Here is a 22,600-nt window from a genome sequence, read left to right on the forward strand (position 1 = left end):
GGTTTCTCTAAACACTATCCAAGGAGTCCATATGTTGAGTACTTTTTCCAGGGTTCCCTTGTCCTGACCAACTAGTTGCTCCATTCTAAAGAGATGGATTAATTCTGCTACAAGCTCAGATCTTGATGGGGAAATCGATTGCTTCCAGTAGCGGGGAATTACCGTATATACTCGAGTATAAGCCGAGATTTTCAGCCCAAATTTTTGGGCTGAAAATGCCCCTCTCGGCTTATACTCGAGTCAAGGTGGGTGGCAGGGTCGGCGGGTGAGGGGGTGAGGGCGCTGAGGCATACTGACCTGCTTCCAGCGATCCTGGTGCTCCCCTTGCCGTCCCACGGTCTTCGGTGCTGCAGTTCTTCCCCTCTTCAGCGGTCACGTGGGACCGCTCATTAGAGAATTGAATAGGCGGCTCCACCTCCCATAGGGGTGGAGCCGCCTATTCATTTCTCTAATCAGCGGTAACGGTGACCGCTGACAGAGGAAGAGGCTGCAGCACCGAAGACAGCTGTCCGGGAGAAGGAGCCGGACGCCGGGACCAGTGGCGTAGGAAGGGGGGTGCGGGGGGGGGGCGGTCCGCCCCGGGCGGCACAATGCGGAGGGCGGCCGGCGCTGCAGGAGAAGAAAAAAAAAAAAAAAAAAAAAAGACGCCCCTTTAAATCTTCGGGCGGCGCCGTCCGCCGCCACGACCAGGGCCAGCTCCCCCCACCACCGGACCCCGCCCCCCGCTCTATACTCACCTCTCCTGGTTCCTGCGGCGCCGGCAGCTGCAGCGTCCTCTGACTCTGCGACGTCTCAGAGCAGAGGGCGCGATGACGTCATCACTGTGCGCGCCGCTCTGCCTCTCTGTCCTGAGCGTCGCAGAGCCGGAGAGACGCTGACTGCACCGGACCTGCGCTAGGAACGGGAGAGGTGAGGATTTTACTTTTTTTTTTTTTTCTTTATGTCTGACTGTCTGGGGCTGGGGCAATGCTGGACACACTGGGGCAATACTGGAGACCATGGGGCAGATTGCTGGACACACTGGGGCAATACATGAGACCATGGGGCAGATTGCTGGACACACTGAGGCAATACAGGAGACTATGGGGCAGATTGCTGGACACACTGGGGCAATACTGGAGACCATGGGGCAGATTGCTGGACACACTGGGGCAATACTGGAGACCATGGGGCAGATTGCTGGACATACTGGGGCAATACAGGAGACCATGGGGCAGATTGCTGGACACACTGGGGCAATACTGGAGACCATGGGGCAGAATGCTGGACACACTGGGGCAATACAGGAGACCATGTGGCAGAATGCTGGACACACTGGGGCAATACAGGAGACCATGGGGCAGATTGCTGGACACACTGGGGCAATACAGGAGACCATGGGGCAGATTGCTGGACACACTGGGGCAATACAGGAGACCATGGGGCAGAATGCTGGACACACTGGGGCAATACAGGAGACCATGGGGCAGATTGCTGGACACACTGGGGCAATACAGGAGACCATGGGGCAGATTGCTGGACACACTGGGGCAATACTGGAGACCATGGGGCAGAATGCTGGACACACTGGGGCAATACAGGAGACCATGTGGCAGAATGCTGGACACACTGGGGCAATACAGGAGACCATGGGGCAGATTGCTGGACACACTGGGGCAATACTGGAGACCATGGGGCAGAATGCTGGACACACTGGGGAAATACTGGAGACCATGGAGCAGAATGCTGGACACACTGGGGCAATACAGGAGACTATGGGGCAGATTGCTGGACACACTGAATACTGGAGACCATGGGGCAGATTTCAGGACACATTGAGGCAATGCTGGAGACCCTGGGCAGACTTCTGGACATACTGGGGCAATACTGGAGACCATGGGGCAGATTGCTGGACACACCGGGGCAATACTGGAGACCATGGGGCAGAATGCTGGACACACTGGGGCAATACAGGAGGCCATGGGGCAGATTGCTGGATACAACGGGGCAATACTGGAGACCATGGGGCAGAATGCTGGACACACTGGGGCAATACAGGAGACCATGGGGCAGATTGCTGGACACACTGGGGCAATACTGGAGACCCTGGGGCAGATTTCTGGACACATTGAGGCAATGCTGGAGACCCTGGGACAGACTTCTGGACACACTGGGGCAATGCTGGACACTGGGGCAGATTGCTGGACACACTGGGGGTAATATGCTGGACACACTGGGGCAATGCTGGACACTGGGGGTAATATGCTGGACACACTGGGGCAGACTGCTGGACACACTGGGGAAAGGCTGGACACTGGGGCAGATTGCTGGACACACTGGGGGCAGTGCTGGACATACTGGGGCAGATTGCTGGACACACTGGGGGTAATATGCTGGACACACTGGGGCAGATTGCTGGACAACATGGGGGTAATATGCTGGACACACTGGGGCAGATTGCTGGACAACATGGGGGTAATATGCTGGACACACTGGGGGCAGGACTTGAGGCATGGGCAGAATGTAGATACGGGGCATGATTGGAGACACGGGGCAGGATTGGATCATGGGGCAGGACGGATACGATGGAGGCTGGTGGGGCAGGATGTGGAGATCATATGGGGTAGAATGGATACTCATGAGGGCAGGATGCGAGAACATATGGCTGGAGCCAGGAATGAGAAACGGGGCCAGGGTGGGGAATATTATTACCATAGGGGCTAATTAAGGGATATTATTACTGCAGTGATGTATTTATTTTGTTTTTTGAGTATACTGTTTTAAATGGGGGGGCGGTCCTGTTACTGTGCAGAGTGACACTATATCACCTTTTTTTCTTCATGTGATGTAATGTAGAAGTTGTGAAAAATTAAGTAATGTGTTCTGCAAGCGGAGCTCGAGATAACTGTGTTATTTCCTGCAGAAACGAGTCCTGGCTGGAAGGAATGATGGCGGTCTGTGCTGGATGAAAGATGAAGGACTTCACCTAGAGACGTCACTGGTGAGTCAGTGTTACCTATACACTGACACTATACACTGTATACTATATAGAGGTCCTGTGTATAATGTCACCAGTGATCTCTGTATTACCTCTACACAGACACTGCATACTAAGTACAGATCTCCTGTGAATACTGGCACTTATGGTGATAGTATTGTGGTTTTTTTTTTTATTACTGATCAGTATTGTAGTATTCAGTCACTATGTGGTGGTAATATGTGGTCTGGAAATGGTGTTGTGGTATTTGTCCCTTGTATGTAGTATTATTCGGTCACTATGTGGCCTGGTCATGGTGTGGTGGTATTAAGTCACAGGTGTGGCATGTGGGGGTGACACCATTAGGCCCAGTTTAAGTTCTACAAAACAGGAAAACCGTTTTTGGTAACCTTTGTGTGTATTGAGCCGAGGGGGGGGGGGGGGGTGCCAAACTCGGGAACAGCCCCGGGCGGCAAAAGCTCTAGCTACGCCTCTGGCCGGGACCAGGTAAGTATGTAATAGTTACCTGTCCCCGTTCCAGCCGCCGGGCGCCGCTCCATCTTCCCGGCGTCTATCTGCACTGACTGTTCAGGTCAGAGGACGCGATGACGCATATAGTGTGCGCGCCGCCCTCTGCCTGATCAGTCAGAGCGGAGAGACGCCAGGACCGGACGCTGGGAGCTGCAAGCAAGAAAGGCGAGTATGTGTTTTTTTTTTTTATTGCAGCAGCAGCAGCCATGGCACAGATTTATGTGGAGCATCTATGGGGCAATAATGAACTGTGCAGAGCACTATATGGCACAGCTATGGGGAAATATGAACGGTGCAGAGCACTATATGGCAGAGCTATGGGGAAATATGAACGGTGCAGAGCACTATATGGCAGAGCTATGGGGAAATATGAACGGTGCAGAGCACTATATGGGGCACAGCTATGGGGAAATATGAACGGTGCAGAGCACTATATGGCACAGCTATGGGGAAATATGAATGTGCAGAGCACTATATGGCAGAGCTATGGGGAAATATGAACGGTGCAGAGCACTATATGGCACAGCTATGGGGAAATATGAACGGTGCAGAGCACTATATGGCACAGCTATGGGGAAATATGAACGGTGCAGAGCACTATATGGCACAGCTATGGGGAAATATGAACGGTGCAGAGCACTATATGGCACAGCTATGGGGAAATATGAACGGTGCAGAGCACTATATAGCACAGCTATGGGGAAATATGAACGGTGCAGATAAATGTAAGGTTATACACATGGGAAGAAGGAATCAATATCACTGAATGGGAAACCACTGGGTAAATCTGACAGGGAGAAGGACTTGGGGATCCTTGTTAATGATAAACTTACCTGGAGCAGCCAGTGCCAGGCAGCAGCTGCCAAGGCAAACAGGATCATGGGGTGCATTAAAAGAGGTCTGGATACACATGATGAGAGCATTATACTGCCTCTGTACAAATCCCTAGTTAGACCGCACATGGAGTACTGTGTCCAGTTTTGGGCACCGGTGCTCAGGAAGGATATAATGGAACTAGAGAGAGTACAAAGGAGGGCAACAAAATTAATAAAGGGGATGGGAGAACTACAATACCCAGATAGATTAGCGAAATTAGGATTATTTAGTCTAGAAAAAAGACGACTGAGGGGCGATGTAATAACCATGTATAAGTATATAAGGGGACAATACAAATATCTTGCTGAGGATCTGTTTATACCAAGGAAGGTGACGGGCACAAGGGGGCATTCTTTGCGTCTGGAGGAGAGAAGGTTTTTCCACCAACATAGAAGAGGATTCTTTACTGTTAGGGCAGTGAGAATCTGGAATTGCTTGCCTGAGGAGGTGGTGATGGCGAACTCAGTCGAGGGGTTCAAGAGAGGCCTGGATGTCTTCCTGGAGCAGAACAATATTGTATCATACAATTATTAGGTTCTGTAGAAGGACGTATATCTGGGGATTTATTATGATGGAATATAGGCTGAACTGGATGGACAAATGTCTTTTTTCGGCCTTACTAACTATGTTACTATGTTACTATGTATATGGTACAGCTATGGGGAAATATGAACGGTGCAGAGCACTATATGGCACAGCTATGAGGCAATACTGAACTGTGCAGAGCACTATATGGCACAGATATGGGGAAATAATGAACGGTGCAGAGCACTATATAGCACAGCTATGGGAAAATAATGAACGGTGCAGAGCACTATATGGCACAGCTATGGGGCAATAATGAACGGTGCAGAGCACTGTATGGCACAGCTATGGGGAAATAATGAACGGTGCAGAGCACTATATGGCACAGCTATGGGGAAATAATGAACGGTGCAGAACACTATATGGCACAGCTATGGGGAAATAATGATCTATTTTTATTTTTGAAATTCACCGGTAAATGCTGCATTTCCACCCTAGGCTTATACTCGAGTCAATAAGTTTCCCAGTTTTTTGTGGCAAAATTAGGGGGGTCAGCTTATACTCGAGTATATACGGTAAATTACGTGCAGCTGTCAAAAAATGTCTGAGGAGGCCTTTCTTAAACTTGGCTATGGAGAGATCACAAATAGACAGCAGAGCCACTTCTATTGTAGGACGAGCTTTATACAGGGATAATTTGTTATGAAGATCAAATACATCCTCCCAAAACCCCCTAATGGGCGGGCAAGACCACCAAATGTGTGAGAATGATCCCTTCTCCTTCCAACACCTCCAGCACGTATCTGGAGTGCTTGGGAACATGGTATGAATATTATCTGGGCACCTGTACCAACGAGCCAAGAGTCTATAACCTCTCTCTTGATAGTCTGCACATAACGAGGATCTAAATGTGTGGAGAAGACTCCTATTCTTGTCCTCTAGCGTTATCGATTTGTTCAGGTAATTTTCCCATTTCAAAAAGAAAGCTGGAGGATCAGATGTAGATATCTGATGCCCCTGGAACATTTTATATAGAAGTGATACTGTGTGCAATGGAGGGTCCCCATCCAGGCAAGCCAAATCGAAAGGAGTAAGTGGTCGAAATAGGTCAACCTGTCTGGATATCTTAAGAACATAGCCTCTAATTTGTTCATAAAAAAGCCAAACCCCGGGAGGAATTTCCAACCCCTAATGCCGCCCATTACAGTGATGAATATGCGGCTCCACCTCCCATAGAGGTGGAGCCGCATATTCATCACTGTAATGGGCGGCACCACGTGACCGCTCATACAGGAGAAGCTGCGGCGAGGAGAGGAAGCAGCCAGGGAGCCGGGTAAGTATTTTATTAACAGCGGGGGGGCGCACAGGGGGTGGGAGGGGGTTGGGGACAGGGATCTTTTTATTTAAACACCAAAAAAAAAAAGATTTTTCATATCTTCTCTCCAGCGAACGGTGCTGGAGAGAAGAAATGAATGGCTGCTTCAGCACCAGATGCAGGGGACAGCGCTTAACTGTAGCGCTGTCTCCTGCACGGTGCGTGTGGTACCCAGTTGGCCGCCCGTGTGCCACACTGATGTGCCACGTGAGCACACGGACACGGATAATTCCGGTACCGATTTTCCGGTACCGGAATTATCTGGATGTTTGGGACAGGCCTTACAGAGGGATGCAGGACTCTGGAAATTAATAATATATTGGGGCTTGATGAGAGGAGAGTGACTCTTAACAGAGCAGATGGTTGGACCCGTGATTGGATCAATAACGGGCACAGACCACTACTTAGACTCAGACACCAGCAAAGTGGAGGTGGGGTATTGCTACGGGCTGGTATTATTAAAATTAGTTCAACCTTTTTGAGTTGAAGATGGACTCATAATCAACTTCCAAACCTACTGCCAATTTTTAGAAGACACTTTTCTTTTAAGCAGTGGGAGAGGAAAAAGTCTTCATCTCCCAAGATACCCATGTTTTTTTTGCAAGGCAATGCTCCATATCAGCATCGAAGTGTTCACTGCTTGGTTGCCAGTAAAGGCCTTAAAGATGAAAGAATAATTACACGGCCCCTTTCTCATCTGACCTAAACCCTATTGAGGACTTGTGGGCCCTTTTAAAACAGGAGATTTATAATGAAGGAAAACAATACATCTCTCTAAACAGTGTCTGGGAGGACATGGTTGGTGCTGCCCAAAAAGTTGATTGTCAACAGATTAAGAAACTATCAGACTCCATGATGGTACATCTTAAAGTCAGCTTTTACAGTAGCTTACCGGTGGGCGGCTGAGGTGAAGCAGGGTCCCAGGAGGAAGGGTCGCTGCTGAAGGAAGATGGCGGTGCCAGGAGTGGGGCGATGATGCAGAACCCGGGCTTGGAGGAGGGGTGTTCGTCAGTGTCAGTGCGAGGCTGCGGTGGGCTTTGGGCTTTCAGAAAATGTCGGCGGAGTCCTGTCACTTTCTATAGTTTTCACTGCGGTGGACTTCGGGAAAATGGCGCATGCGCAGATTGAGATCTCAAGTTAACACAGTTCTCTTTGTATCATGGAAGAAAATGGTCAGTTAGAAACTCAATATAGTTTGTCAAGGTAATTTTTATACTTTTAGGTACCCTAAAGGGGTCTACCAGCTCTCTCCCAATGATTCCAGCCCAAAAGATGACTATGCCACCTTACCGACATCGCAGCCATCTATCTGGTCCATCCAGGGTTGTACGGCACTCATTAGTAAACAAGACTGTTTTAAAATTAGTCTTCATGTACAGTGATTGTGCAAAAGGGTAACAATGTTTTGAACTTTTGCCTTTCAGGCTCAATATCTCACCATTCAATACTGCTTTGAACGTGAGATTACCATCGTTTTATAAACAATCATCTTGGCTATCTGATGCATAAATGTGACTTGCAACTATTTAGCATATGATTAGTTATGCAGATTCTTGTCATGTCACTGCATTGTTCATGTTTTGGTCCTCAAAAACTAAATTTTTATTTTCATTATTTTGTTAATCCACCTTTGGCTTTCAACACTACCTGAACCCTTCTGAGCTGCTCTCATTCAGATTTAAACATGTCTCAACCAAAATCTGATCCCAGGTCTCTTCTACACGTTACCAAAGTTGGTGCATACTTTTCAAATCACTTGGGTATGTAAACAGCTTTTTCCTCAAATTTTTTCCAAAATTTGATTGGGGGGCTGAGTCTTGGGGACTGCGGGGACCATTCCAGCACCTCTACTTCATTGTCATTGAAACATTTATTCACCAATCTTGATATATGCTTCAGGTCGTTGTCCTCCTGGAACACAATGTCACCCTTTTCATACCCATAGTATTTGAGTGTACAAAGTAACTCCTCTTGTAGGATACTCACATATAGCTCAGCACTGAGAACACCAGCGATCCTTGTCGAGTATCCAATTCCTTTGGCTGTGAAACACCCTCATATCAGGCTTCCACCACCAAACTTGACAGTTCCTTCAATTTCTCCATCCATTAGCCCCTGTTTCCTAGTTTCCTTCAGATCCATTTGCACCCATCAGAGCTCAGTCTATTGACTTTCAACTCATCGTTCCAAATCACCGTTCCAGACTTGTGCAATGTCGGCCGCATGGTGCTTGCATGGATGTCTGTGATCGCACTATTACCAAGCATATGAGCCACCTCCACTGCCGTGTTTGTCGTGCCAGAGCTGATAGACCTTGTATTAAGCCGAATTGTTGATTCTGAAATATTGCCTGGACATCCAACTCTTGGCTTTTGAATGGATAGACAGACATCATTTCATATTCTTACAACTGTCAGTTGTGACCTTTCGCTTGGGAATCAGCCTAATAATACACTGAGCTATTAGGGAATGTAAGAACAGGTTGTATTTTGTAGTATACATGAAGAAAAAGATTTTTCCTCCACATGAGCAAAACTGTAACAATGCAGTGACATGACAAGAATCCATATAACTATTCATATGCTAAATGGTTGCAAGTCACATTTATGTATGAGATAAGAAGATGATTGTCTATAAAATTCTGGTAGTCTCACGATCAAAGCGGTAATGGATGGTGAGATATGGAGCCTGGAAGTTCAAAACATTGTTACCCTTTTGCTCATCACTGTATGTCTGGGCCCACTGCAACCATTTATGCTTGTGACCAATGTTATGGCGTGGCCGAATAGTAGGTTCATGCACAACCGCAAGCCTCTGAAGGATCCTACACTTTCAGGTTTGGGGGAGATTATACAGTACAGAGCAAAAGTTTGGACACACCTTCTCATTTAAAGATTTTTCTGTATTTTCATGACTATGAAAATTGTAAATTCACACTGAAAGCATCAAAACTATGAATTAACACATGTGGAATTATATACTTAACAAAAAAGTGTGATACAACTGAAAATATGTCTTATATTCTAGGTTCTTCAAAATAGCCTCCTTTTGCTTTGATGACTGCTTTGCACAAAGTTGACATTCTCTTGATGAGCTTCAAGAGGTAGTCAGCGGAAATGGTTTTCACTTCACAGGTGTGCCCTGTCAGGCTTAATAAGTGGGATTTCTTGCCTTATAAATGGGGTTGGGACCATCAGTTGTGTTGTGCAGAAGTCTGGTGGATACACAGCTGATAGTTCTACTGAATAGACTGTTAGAATTTGTATTATGGCAAGAAAAAAGCAGCTAAGTAAAGAAAAAAAAAAGTGGCCATTATTACTTTAAGAAATGAAGGTCAGTCAGTCCGAAAAATTGGGAAAACTTTGAAAGTGTCCCCAAGTGCAGTGTCAAAAACCATCAAGCGCTACAAAGAAACTGGCTCACATGAGGACCGCCCCAGGAAGGGAAGACCAAGAGTCACCTCTGCTTCTGAGGATAAGTTTATCTGAGTCACCAGCCTCAGAAATCGCAGGATAACCGCAGCTCAGATTAGAGACCAAGTCAATGCCACACAGAGTTCTAGCAGCAGACACATCTCTACAACAACTGTTAAGAGGAGACTTTGTGCAGCAGGCCTTCATGGTAAAATAGCTGCTAGGAAAGCGCTGCTAAGGACAGGCAACAAGCAGAAGAGACTTGTTTGGGCTAAAGAACACAAGGAATGGATATTAGACCAGTGGAAATCTGTGCTTTGGTCTGATGAATCCACATTTGAGATCTTTGGTTCCAACCACCGTGTCTTTGTGCGACGCAGAAGAGGTGAACGGATGGACTCTACATGCCTGGTTCCCACCGTGAAGCATGGAGGAGGAGGTGTGATGGTGTGGGGGTGCTTTGCTGGTGACACTGTTGGGGATTTATTCAAAATTGAAGGCATAATGAACCAGCATGGCTACCACAGCATCTTGCAGCGGCATGCTATTCCATCCGGTTTGCGTTTAGTTGGACCATCATTTATTTTTCAACAGGACAATGACCCCAAACACACCTCCAGGCTGTGTAAGGGCTATTTGACCAAGAAGGAGAGTGATGGGGTGCTACGCCAGATGACCTGGCCTCCACAGTCACCAGACCTGAATCCAATCGAAATGGTTTGGGGTGAGCAGGACCGCAGAGTGAAGGCTAAAGGGCCAACAAGTGCTAAGCATCTCTGGGAACTACTTAAAGATTGTTGGAAGACCATTCCCGGTGACTACCTCCTGAAGCTGATCAAGAGAATGCGAAGAGTGTGCAAAGCAGTCATCAAAGCAAAAGGTGGCTACTTTGAAGAACCTAGAATATAAGACATATTTTCAGTTGTTTCCCACTTTTTTGTTAAGTACTGTATATAATTCCACATGTGTTAATTCATAGTTTTGATGCCTTCAGTGTGAATTTACAATTTTCATAGTCATGAAAATACAGAAAAAACTTTAAATCAGAAGGTATGTCCAAACTTTTTCTCTGTACTGTATATATATATATATATATATATATATATATATATATGTATATATATATGTATATATATTGTAGTGTAGTGACCAATGGTACAGCCAGGGGGTGCTGTGTGTGCGCTGCAAGATGCACTTGGAGGCATAATTCTGATGAGACAAAGTCCGGCAGTGTTGTGAATGGCCGGTATGTGTGTCGCAGAGGAGGATACTCTGCGCTGTCAGTCTAAAGTTATGTTGTGGTCTGGGACCTGTAGTCCCACATATAAATGTGTAAGTTCAAATGGGAGATTGGCAGGGCTAGTCATGAGAGATGGGAGGGTCAGACTAGCCACACACCCACCCACACTCCCACCCAGGGGAGTGGTTACAGGTATGTAATGTGACCAGGGTGTGGGTCACATGGTTCCTGTGTTTGGATCTGAATGGTGCCTGTGAGGTTCCTGTGCAAGGTTCTGGACGGTCGGTGTTGGAGGCTCCTGGGAGTGGAGTCGTCCCGGAAGCACCTGGAGACCGTAGACCTGGACGGTCGGTGTTGGAGGCTCCTGGGAGTGGAGTCAACCTGGAAGCACTTGGAGACCGTAGACCTGGACGGTCTGTGTTGAGGACCTGGGACTGACATGAAGTCAGTGTGAGGAGTGGAACTCCTGAGAGGTAACCCCGGACAAGGGGATTGTAATATACAGCAGAGAAGCCTATCTGCTACATGTACTGTCTGATGTCCTTTAATGTTTCGTGGCTGTATTGCGATGGACTGTACATCATGTGGTTTATGCAGCAACCACAGATCCACCAATCACTATATGCCAATAAATAATAAAATCAACATAAAATAGAGTTTGTATATTCGTGCCAGTGACTAGCGTACTGTGGAGAAGGATGTGGAAACCACCAACGTACCAAGAAAGAGCAACCACAGCCAATATAGAATAATCCAAGAAAAGCTACCAGGCAGAGATAAGATATAAAAATGCCTTTATTATAATCTAGTTGGCAAATATTAAATAATGATAATAAAAAATCAGATATCAACAAATATGCGCACAACAGGACAATAATAATTAATAATTAAAACCAATGTGGGAGATGGTACAGGCTGACCCAAAAAGTAAAATAACAGGTTAATACAACCCCCAAAAAATTATATATATATATACCAGAAATTATATGTGGGATATGACACAAGAATTAAATGTACCTAACATGGACACTCTATAATGTGATATGTGCCCAATTGTAGCATTAATGACTTGGTAAGAATTACCGAACTATAGAATATGTGTACAAAACTGCAATATAAACTGCAAAAAAGGAAAAAACTTTTTATGGTAAAAATTAATATGGCCTATCTAGTACGCCTCATAATGTATTGTGCAGAAAATAAAGTGCAACGTGCAAAAGTGTACAGAAACCGTGGAAACTGTAACATCCACAAAAAGGTGCATAGATAAAGCAAGTGCAGCTGCTATTTATAGTGTGCAACTAAGATTAATAAATTCATAGATTCCAGACTTCAGCCAATGGTTACTGAGCTCCCCTCATATATAAAGGACACTAACGACTTTCTGAGGAAAATTGATGGCTTGCATGTTGGTGTGGATACTCTCCTAGTATCATGTGATGTGGAGAGTCTCTACACCAACATCCGCCATCATGATGGTGTTTTTGCGACCAAATATTTCTTGGAGTCTTCCTTTTTGCCTGAACCTATGAGGGAATTTGTTGTCCAGCTGCTTGAATTTTCTTTATCAAAAATTTTGTTTCTTTTTAAGGGGTCCCTCTACCTGCAGTTCCAGGGCACCGCTATGGGTGCTTCTTTTGCGCCGGCGTATGCAAACCTATTCCTGGGGCTGTGGGAGAGGGACCTCTTTATGTCTGGACTCATGCCGTCGGTGGACCGCATCCCATTGTGGGTGCGGTTCATCGATGACATATTTTTTATTTGGCAGGGCCCAGTAGATGCTTTACGTGAGTTTATGGAACAGCTGAACGGCAACTCTCGGAATCTACATCTAACATATAAATTCAACGCTAACGAGATGGAATTCTTGGACGTACGCGTTTACAGGAACAATGATGATTGTCTCTCTAGTGATATTTTTCGGAAAACAACAGCCGTCAATTCCCTGTTACACGCAATGTCCTCTCATCCCCATACGATGATTAATGCAATTCCGATCGGACAATTTTTACGGCTGCGGAGAATATGTTCCAATGATGTGGATTTTGAGGAACAGTCGGCAATATTGAAAGAAAGCTTTATAGAAAGGGGCTATAGCCGCCGATCAATAAAAAGGGGTTATAACAGAGCGAAGAATACTACTCGGCACCAGGCACTTTATGGTAACAAACCGCAGAAAACTAGTCAGAGGGTGAGATTCATCACACAATATAATGGTCAGACGGAAATGATGAGGGCCCAATTACTGAAATCTTGGGGCATTTTAAAATCCGACCCAATCCTGTCCCAATATGTGGGTGATGGACCCAGCATAACATATCGGAGATCCAGAAATCTGAGTGACTATTTGATTAAGAGTCACTATAAATCTGAACCAACAATCACTTCCTTTCTGGATAGTGGTAAACGTCCATCTGGGTGTAGAGAGTGCGGCAAATGTGTGGCTTGTCCAAATGTAATGAGATCAGAAACGTTTACAAATTCAAGTGGGACCTGCACGTTTAAAATCAAACATGCCATAACATGCGCATCAAAGGCCATGATCTACTACGCAGTATGCCCATGCTCATTAATTTACGTGGGTATGACAACCAGGCAAGGTGAGGGTCAGAGAACATGTGCGTGGGATACAGGCTGCAAAAGATGTAGAGGACGTATCGGAACTTAAAACACTTCCGAAACATTTTAGAATTCATCACAATTGTGACCCATCTGGTCTAAAATTTATAGGAATTGATACTATCGTGCTGGATGAACGAGGTGGTGAAATTGGAATACCACTTGCCAGAATGGGGACCAAGTGGATTTGGACCTTGCATACGGTGTCACCTAAGGGTCTGAATGAGAACTTGAGCTTTGCTCCCTTTTTATAATAAACAACCACTTCCCCTCTTTTTAATATATTTTTCTTTTTTATACAAATATTTTAATATATAAAAAATATTTTAAAAAATATTTTACAATATTTTAAAAAGATATATTCTCTTTTTTTTTTTTAAATTACTTTTTTCATACATGTATATGTATAGAGATACATGTATATATGTGAAAGATTTTAAGATTTTAACATTTTTATTAGTGCTATTGTATATTTTATGCCTTTTATATAAATACTAGCTGAAGAGCCCGGCGTTGCCTGGGCATAGTAAATATCTGTGGTTAGTTATAGCACGTCACTTCTCTTATTTTCCCATCACGCCTCTCATTTTCCCAATCACATCTTTAATTTTCCCCCTCACATCTCTCATTTTCTCCCTCACACCTCTCATTTTCTCCCTCACTCCTCTCATTCCCCCCTAACACGTCATTTCGACCTCACATCTGTCATTTTCCGATCATTACACTATTTTCCCTCACTCCTCTCATTTTGCACTCACACCTTTTCATTTTCACCTCACACCTCTCATTTTCACCTCAGTATATACATGTTTGTCATCTCCCTTATATATAGTATACACCTGTATGTCATCTCCTGTATATAGTATATACCTGTATGTCATCTCCCCTGTATATAGTATATACCTGCTGTGTGTCATCTCCCCTGTATATAGTATATACCTGTATGTCATCTCCTCCTATATATAGTATATACCTGTATGTCATCTCCTCCTATATATAGTATATACCTGTATGTCATCTCCTTCTATATATAGTATATACCTGTATGTCATCTCCTCCTGTATATAGTATATACCTGTGTGTCATCTCCCCTGCATATAGTATATATCTGTGTGTCATCTCCTCCTGTATATAGTATATACCTGTATGTCATCTTCTATATATAGCATATACCTGTATGTCATCTCCTCCTGTATATAGTATGTACCTGTATGTCATCTCCTCCTGTATATAGTATGTACCTGTATGTCATCTCCTCCTCTATATAGTATATACCTGTGTGTCATCTCTCCTGTATATAGTATATATCTGTGTGTCATCTCCCCTGTATATAGTATATACCTGTGTGATCTCCTGTATTAGACCTCGTTAACACGTTATTTGCTCAGTATTTTTACCTCAGTATTTGTAAGATAAATTGGCAGCCTGATAAATCCCCAGCCAACAGGAAGCCCTCCCCCTGGCAGTATATATTAGCTCACACATACACATAATAGACAGGTCATGTGACTGAAAGCTGCCGTATTTCCTATATGGTACATTTGTTGCTCTTGTAGTTTGTCTGCTTATTAATCAGATTTTTATTTTTGAAGGCTAATACCAGACTTGTGTGTGTTTTAGGGCGAGTTTCGTTTGTCAAGTTGTGTGTGTTGAGTTGTGTGTGGCGACATGCATGTAGCGACTTTTGTGAGCTGAGTTTTGTGTGGCAACATGCGTGTAGCAACTTTTTGTGTGTCGAGTTGCATGTGACAGGTTAGTGTAGCAAGTTGTGTGCAGCAAGTTTTGCGCATGGCGAGTTTTGCGCATGGCGAGTTTTATGTGTGGTGCCTTTTGAGTATGTGCAAGTTTTGTGTGAGGCAACTTTTGCATGTGTTGCAAATTTTGTGCATGTGGCAATTTTTCCGCGTGTGCAAGTTTTGCGTGTGGTGAGTTTTCCATGAGGTGAGTTTTGCACTTGTGGCGAGTTTTGCGTGAGCCTAGTTTTTGCATGTGGCGAGTTTTGCGCGTGGCGAGTTTTGAGCGGCGACTTTTGTGTTTCGACTTTTATGTGGCGAGGTTGGTGTATGTGTGGTGAAATGTGTGCTGAGGGTGGTCTATGTGTTCAAGCACGTGGTAGTGTGTGGCGCATTTTGTGTGTGTGTTCATATCCCCGTGTTTGGTGAGTATCCCATGTCGGGGCCCCACCTTAGCAACTGATCGGTATATACTCTTTTGCGCCATCGCTCTCATTCTTTAAGTTCCCCTTGTTCACATCTGGCAGCTGTCAATTTGCCTCCAACACTTTTCCTTTCACTTTTCCCCATTATGTAGATAGGGGAAAAATAGTTTGGTGAATTGGAAAGCGCGGGGTTAAAATTTCACCTCACAACATAGCCTATGACGCTCTCAGGGTCCAGACGTGTGACTGTGCAAAATTTTGTTTCTGTAGCTGCGACGCCTCAAACACTTTTCCTTTCACTTTTTTCCCCATTATGTAGATAGGGGCAAAATTGTTTAGTGAATTGGAAAGCGCGGGGTTAAAATTTCACCTCACAACGTAGCCTATGACGCTCTCGGGGTCCAGACGTGTGACTGTGCAACATTTTGTGGCTGTAGCTGCGACGGTGCAGATGCCAATCCCGGACATACACACATACACACACACACACACATTCAGCTTTATATAGTAGATATATTTTTTTGATATTAACAATTATTATTTTTTATTATTTTAGTGCCTACTTACCTTATTATGCTAACTTCTCTTGATCTTCATTTTGGCACTCCAGTGAAGGATGTTCGGATCTGGTTGTTGTGCCTGAGGGCCTGGAACCTTCCATGGATCAAACCTGAACGTGCTGCATGAAATATTGCATATGTTTTTTTATATGTATATACATATATGTATAATTGAGGAATATGTGACATAGATATTAATACATTATATACTACATTGCATATCTATATGGGTGGGATTCGTATTGTGTCTAATTCATCTGGTATATTTGTTATCATCCCCTTCTTTATTTGCATGTTTATATATATAGAGGGAATTTCCCCCCCCCCCCTGTTTTCATGCCAGGCACATATACAGTGGGGCAAAAAAGTATTTAGTCAGTCAGCAATAGTGCAAGTTCCACCACTTAAAAAGATGAGAGGCGTCTGTAATTTACATCATAGGTAGACCTCAACTATGGGAGACAAACTGAGAAAAAAAATCCAGAAAATCACATTGTCTGTTTTTTTAACATTTTATTTGCATATTATGGTGGAAAATAAGTATTTGGTCAGAAACAAACAATCAAGATTTCAGGCTCTCACAGACCTGTAACTTCTTCTTTAAGAGTCTCCTCTTTCCTCCACTCATTACCTGTAGTAATGGCACCTGTTTAAACTTGTTATCAGTATAAAAAGACACCTGTGCACACCCTCAAACAGTCTGACTCCAAACTCCACTATGGTGAAGACCAAAGAGCTGTCAAAGGACACCAGAAACAAAATTGTAGCCCTGCACCAGGCTGGGAAGACTGAATCTGCAATAGCCAACCAGCTTGGAGTGAAAAAATCAACAGTGGGAGCAATAATTAGAAAATGGAAGATATACAAGACCACTGATAATCTCCCTCGATCTGGGGCTCCACGCAAAATCCCACCCCGTGGGGTCAGAATGATCACAAGAACGGTGAGCAAAAATCCCAGAACCACGCGGGGGGACCTAGTGAATGAACTGCAGAGATCTAGGACCAATGTAACAAGGCCTACCATAAGTAACACACTACGCCACCATGGACTCAGATCCTGCAGTGCCAGACGTGTCCCACTGCTTAAGCCAGTACATGTCCGGGCCCGTCTGAAGTTTGCTAGAGAGCATTTGGATGATCCAGAGGAGTTTTGGGAGAATGTCCTATGGTCTGATGAAACCAAACTGGAACTGTTTGGTAGAAACACAACTTGTCGTGTTTGGAGGAAAAAGAATACTGAGTTGCATCCATCAAACACCATACCTACTGTAAAGCATGGTGGTGGAAACATCATGCTTTGGGGCTGTTTCTCTGCAAAGGGGCCAGGACGACTGATCCGGGTACATGAAAGAATGAATGGGGCCATGTATCGTGAGATTTTGAGTGCAAACCTCCTTCCATCAGCAAGGGCATTGAAGATGAAACATGGCTGGGTCTTTCAACATGACAATGATCCAAAGCACACCGCCAGGGCAACGAAGGAGTGGCTTCTTAAGAAGCATTTCAAGGTCCTGGAGTGGCCTAGCCAGTCTCCAGATCTGAACCCTATAGAAAACCTTTGGAGGGAGTTGAAAGTCCGTGTTGCCAAGCGAAAAGCCAAAAACATCACTGCTCTAGAGGAGATCTGCATGGAGGAATGGCCCAACATACCAACAACAGTGTGTGGCAACCTTGTGAAGACTTACAGAAAACGTTTGACCTCTGTCATTGCCAACAAAGGATATATTACAAAGTATTGAGATGAAATTTTGTTTCTGACCAAATACTTATTTTCCACCATAATATGCAAATAAAATGTTAAAAAAACAGACAATGTGATTTTCTGGATTTTTTTTTCTCAGTTTGTCTCCCATAGTTGAGGTCTACCTATGATGTAAATTACAGACGCCTCTCATCTTTTTAAGTGGTGGAACTTGCACTATTGCTGACTGACTAAATACTTTTTTGCCCCACTGTATATATATATATATATATATATACATATGCCCTCGCCACCTTTCACAATATAGTCTTTATTTATTTAAAGTGGGACATTAACTAAACTTATATATGTCCCATACATTATAATACACACATTTGATGTAGAAGAATTATGGTACTGATAGGGTTAAGGCTCCGTATACCTACCTGAGACTCGGTCCCTGTTGGTGCGCATGCCCGGTTGCTGTGATGGAGCTACGCCGCATAGCGTCTTTGTTGCTGTGGTGACGTCGGGTACTCTGCCCCCGTACGTCCGGCGGCATGACGCGGGCGACGGAAGCTCCTGATCGGTGCAATTGCGCATGCGCCGCCTACATCCGGGCCACAGCGCTTGGGATGGGAATTACATAAAAGGCTCCACATTTGATACAGTGGCCACCCCCTGACGAAGGATTGAGATCCGAACCGCGCGTCGGGGTGCGCCTTGTCGGGACCTGGCTGACCCATTTGGCTATATTTGGACCGCAGAGTAGCACTCTATATCCGTCACCATATAACTTTGGCACCTGGCGCTGTGCTGCTATACGCCTTCCAGCTATTTACATTTGACTCTTTTATTGGCGCTATTGCACACTGCATTTCAGTTGCACACTATAAATAGCAGCTGCACTTGCTTTATCTATGCACCTTTTTGTGGATGTTACAGTTTCCACGGTTTCTGTACACTTTTGCACGTTGCACTTTATTTTCTGCACAATACATTATGAGGCGTACTAGATAGGTCATATTAATTTTTACCATAAAAAGTTTTTCCTTTTTTGCACTTTATATTGCAGTTTTGTACACATATTCTATAGTTCGGTAATTCTTACCAAGTCATTAATGCTACAATTGGCACATATCACATTATAGAGTGTCCATGTTAGGTACATGTAATTCTTGTGTCATATCCCACATATAATTTCTGGTATATATATATATATATATATATATATATATATATATATTAACCTGTTATTTTACTTTTTGGGTCAGCCTGTACCATCTCCCTTATTGGTTTTAATTATTATTGTCCTGTTGTGCGCACATTTGTTGATATCTGAATTTTTATTATCATTATTTAATATTTGCCAACTAGATATAATAAAGGCATTTTTATATCTTATCTCTGCCTGGTAGCTTTTCTTGGATTATTCTATATTGGCTGTGGTTGCTCTATCATGTGGTTTATGCAGTGAAATAAACCTAGAGACTGTGTTTTGATAGAAAACCGTGCCCAAGTGTGTTAATCCCGTGCCAAGCGAGTGTTCCCCAAGACACGTAGTAGGCGCTATGCTACAATATATATATATATATACCGTATATATATATATATATATATATACGGTATTCTACTATATAATTGTCTAAGGGTCACTTTCGTCTTTCTGTCCTTCTGTCTGTCACGGATATTCATTGGTCACAACCTCTGTCTGTCATGGAAACCAAGTCGCTGATTGGTCGAGGCAACCTTTATGACATCATTGTCGCCATGGCAACCATTATGACATCATCGTCGCTGTGCCCGTTGCTGATTGGTCGAGGCCTGGCGACCTCGACCAATCAGAGACGCGGGATTTCTACGTCGATGCTGTGCCGGTCTCTGATTGGTCGAGGCCTGGCGGCCTCGACCAATCAGAGAGCCGGGATTTCCAGGACAGACAGACAGACAGACAGACAGACAGACAGACAGACGGAAAAACCCTTAGACAATTATATATATAGATACGGTATTCTACTATATAATTGTCTAAGGGTCACTTTCGTCTTTCTGTCCTTCTGTCTGTCACGGATATTCATTGGTCACAACCTCTGTCTGTCATGGAATCCAAGTCGCTGATTGGTCATGGCCAAACGCCCACGACCATTGCCATGACCAATCAGCGACGGGCGCAGTCCGGCGGCAACATGGCCGCTCCTTCCTCCTCGCAGTCAGTGCCCGCTCCGTACTCCCCTCCAGTCAGCGCATTTTAACTGTAAGTTTTATGAAAATTTTTTTTTGTGAAATGTATATTTGTCTGTGTTTTCACATGGCCGATTCATGTACATGTGCTGCTGTGGTCTTTTTTATCTGTGTGTTGCAGTTTGCAGCTTGCACATGTTCACATTGGGAGTGCTGATTTGTTTTTTTTCCTCTATTTGTATGGATGTGGCAACATCCAGACTTATCTTGCACTCCCCCCATTGACCTTGCAGGTGGCGGTAATCAACTCTACCTGCCCATAAATTGTAGGTTTAGCCCAGAATGACATGTTTGTCCGAAGTTGTAGGCTGGTGGCCCAAGAGTGGCATGTACAGTAGAGTAGGACCCATCAGGGGGAGATCACCTTGCCGTGGTTGATGGGCACACATCAATTGGCCAATTTGTGCGCCAAGAATCTCCATTTTAACTGTAAGTTTTATGAAAAAAATTTTTGTGAAATGTATATTTGTCTGTGTTTTCACATGGCCGATTCATGTACATGTGCTGCTGTGGTCTTTTTTATCTATATATATATATAGATACTAGATTGTGGCCCGATTCTAACGCATCGGGTATTCTAGAATATGCATGTCCCCGTAGTATATGGACAATGATGATTCCAGAATTCGCGGCAGACTGTGCCCGTCGCTGATTGGTCGAGGCAACCTTTATGACATCATCGTCGCCATGGCAACCATTATGACATCTACGTCGATACTGTGCCCGTCGCTGAATCAGAAACGTGAGATGTCTACGTCCTTTATGACATCATCGTCGCTGTGCCCGTTGCTGATTGGTCGAGGCCGCCAGGCATGTCTCTGTAATATATGGACAATGATGATTCCAGAATTCGCGGCAGACTATGCCCGTTGCTGATTGGTCGAGGCAACCTTTATGACATCATCGTCGCCATGGCAACCATTATGACATCATCGTCGCTGTGCCCGTTGCTGATTGGTCGAGGCCTAGCGGCCTCGACCAATCAGACGCGGGATTTCTACGTCCTTTATGACATCATCGTCGCTGTGCCCGTCGCTGATTGGTCGAGGCCTGGCGACCTCGACCAATCAGAGACGCGGGATTTCTACGTCGATGCTGTGCCGGTCTCTGATTGGTCGAGGCCTGGCGGCCTCGACCAATCAGAGAGCCGGGATTTCCAGGACAGACAGACGGAAAAACCCTTAGACAATTATATATATAGATACGGTATTCTACTATATAATTGTCTAAGGGTCACTTTCGTCTTTCTGTCCTTCTGTCTGTCACGGATATTCATTGGTCACAACCTCTGTCTGTCATGGAATCCAAGTCGCTGATTGGTCATGGCCAAACGCCCACGACCATTGCCATGACCAATCAGCGACGGGCGCAGTCCGGCGGCAACATGGCCGCTCCTTCTTCCTCGCAGTCAGTGCCCGCTCCGTACTCCCCTCCAGTCAGCGCTCACACAGGGTTAATGGCAGCGCTAATGGACAGCGTTAGGCCGCGGTGTAACGCACTCCATTAACGCTGCTATTAACCCTGTGTGACCAACTTTTTTTTACTATTGAGGCTGCCTATGCAGCCTCAATAGTAAAAAGATATAATGTTAAAAATAATTAAAAAAATAAAAAATCATCATATACTCACATTCCGGCGCCTTTCCCGCTCCTCGCGACGCTCCGGTGACCGCTCCATGCAAGTGGCAGGTTCCGGTGGCAAGGATGGTATGCGACAAGGACCTGCCATGATGTCACGAGTCATGTGACCGCGACGTCATCACAGGTCCTGCGAGAAAGACCTGCCATGACGTCACGGTTATGTGACTGCAACGTCATCACAGGTCCTGCGCCCAAACCAACCCTGTGAACAGAAGCTGCCGTGTGCACCGCACACAGGGCCAGGACTTCAACTGAGGGTGAGTATATGTTCATTTTTTATTTTAAGTCTGTATACTACATGGCTCTGTGCTGTATACTCCGTCGCTGTGCAATATACTACGTGGCTGGGCAATATGCTACGTGACTGGGCAATGTACTACGTGACTGGACAATATACTACGCGGCTGGGCAATATACAACTTGACTGGACAATATACTACGTGGACATGCATATTCTAGAATACCCGATGCGTTAGAATAGGGCCACCATCTAGTGTGTATATATATATATATATATATATATATATATATATATATATATTCAACAGAATATAACTCCAAGTAAATCAAACTTCTGTGAACTCAAACTGTCCACTTAGGAAGCAACACTGATTGACAATCAATTTCACATGCTGTTGTGCAAATGGAATAGACGACAGATGGAAATTATTGGCAATTATCAAGACACACTCAAAGGAGTGGTTCTGCAGGTGTGGACCACAGACCACATCTCCGTACCAATGCTTTCTGGCTGATGTTTTGGTCACTTTTGAATGTTGGTTG

The sequence above is a fragment of the Ranitomeya imitator genome, chromosome 2 (assembly GCF_032444005.1).
Source record: "Ranitomeya imitator isolate aRanImi1 chromosome 2, aRanImi1.pri, whole genome shotgun sequence".
In the NCBI taxonomy this organism is placed as follows: Eukaryota; Metazoa; Chordata; class Amphibia; order Anura; family Dendrobatidae; genus Ranitomeya; species Ranitomeya imitator.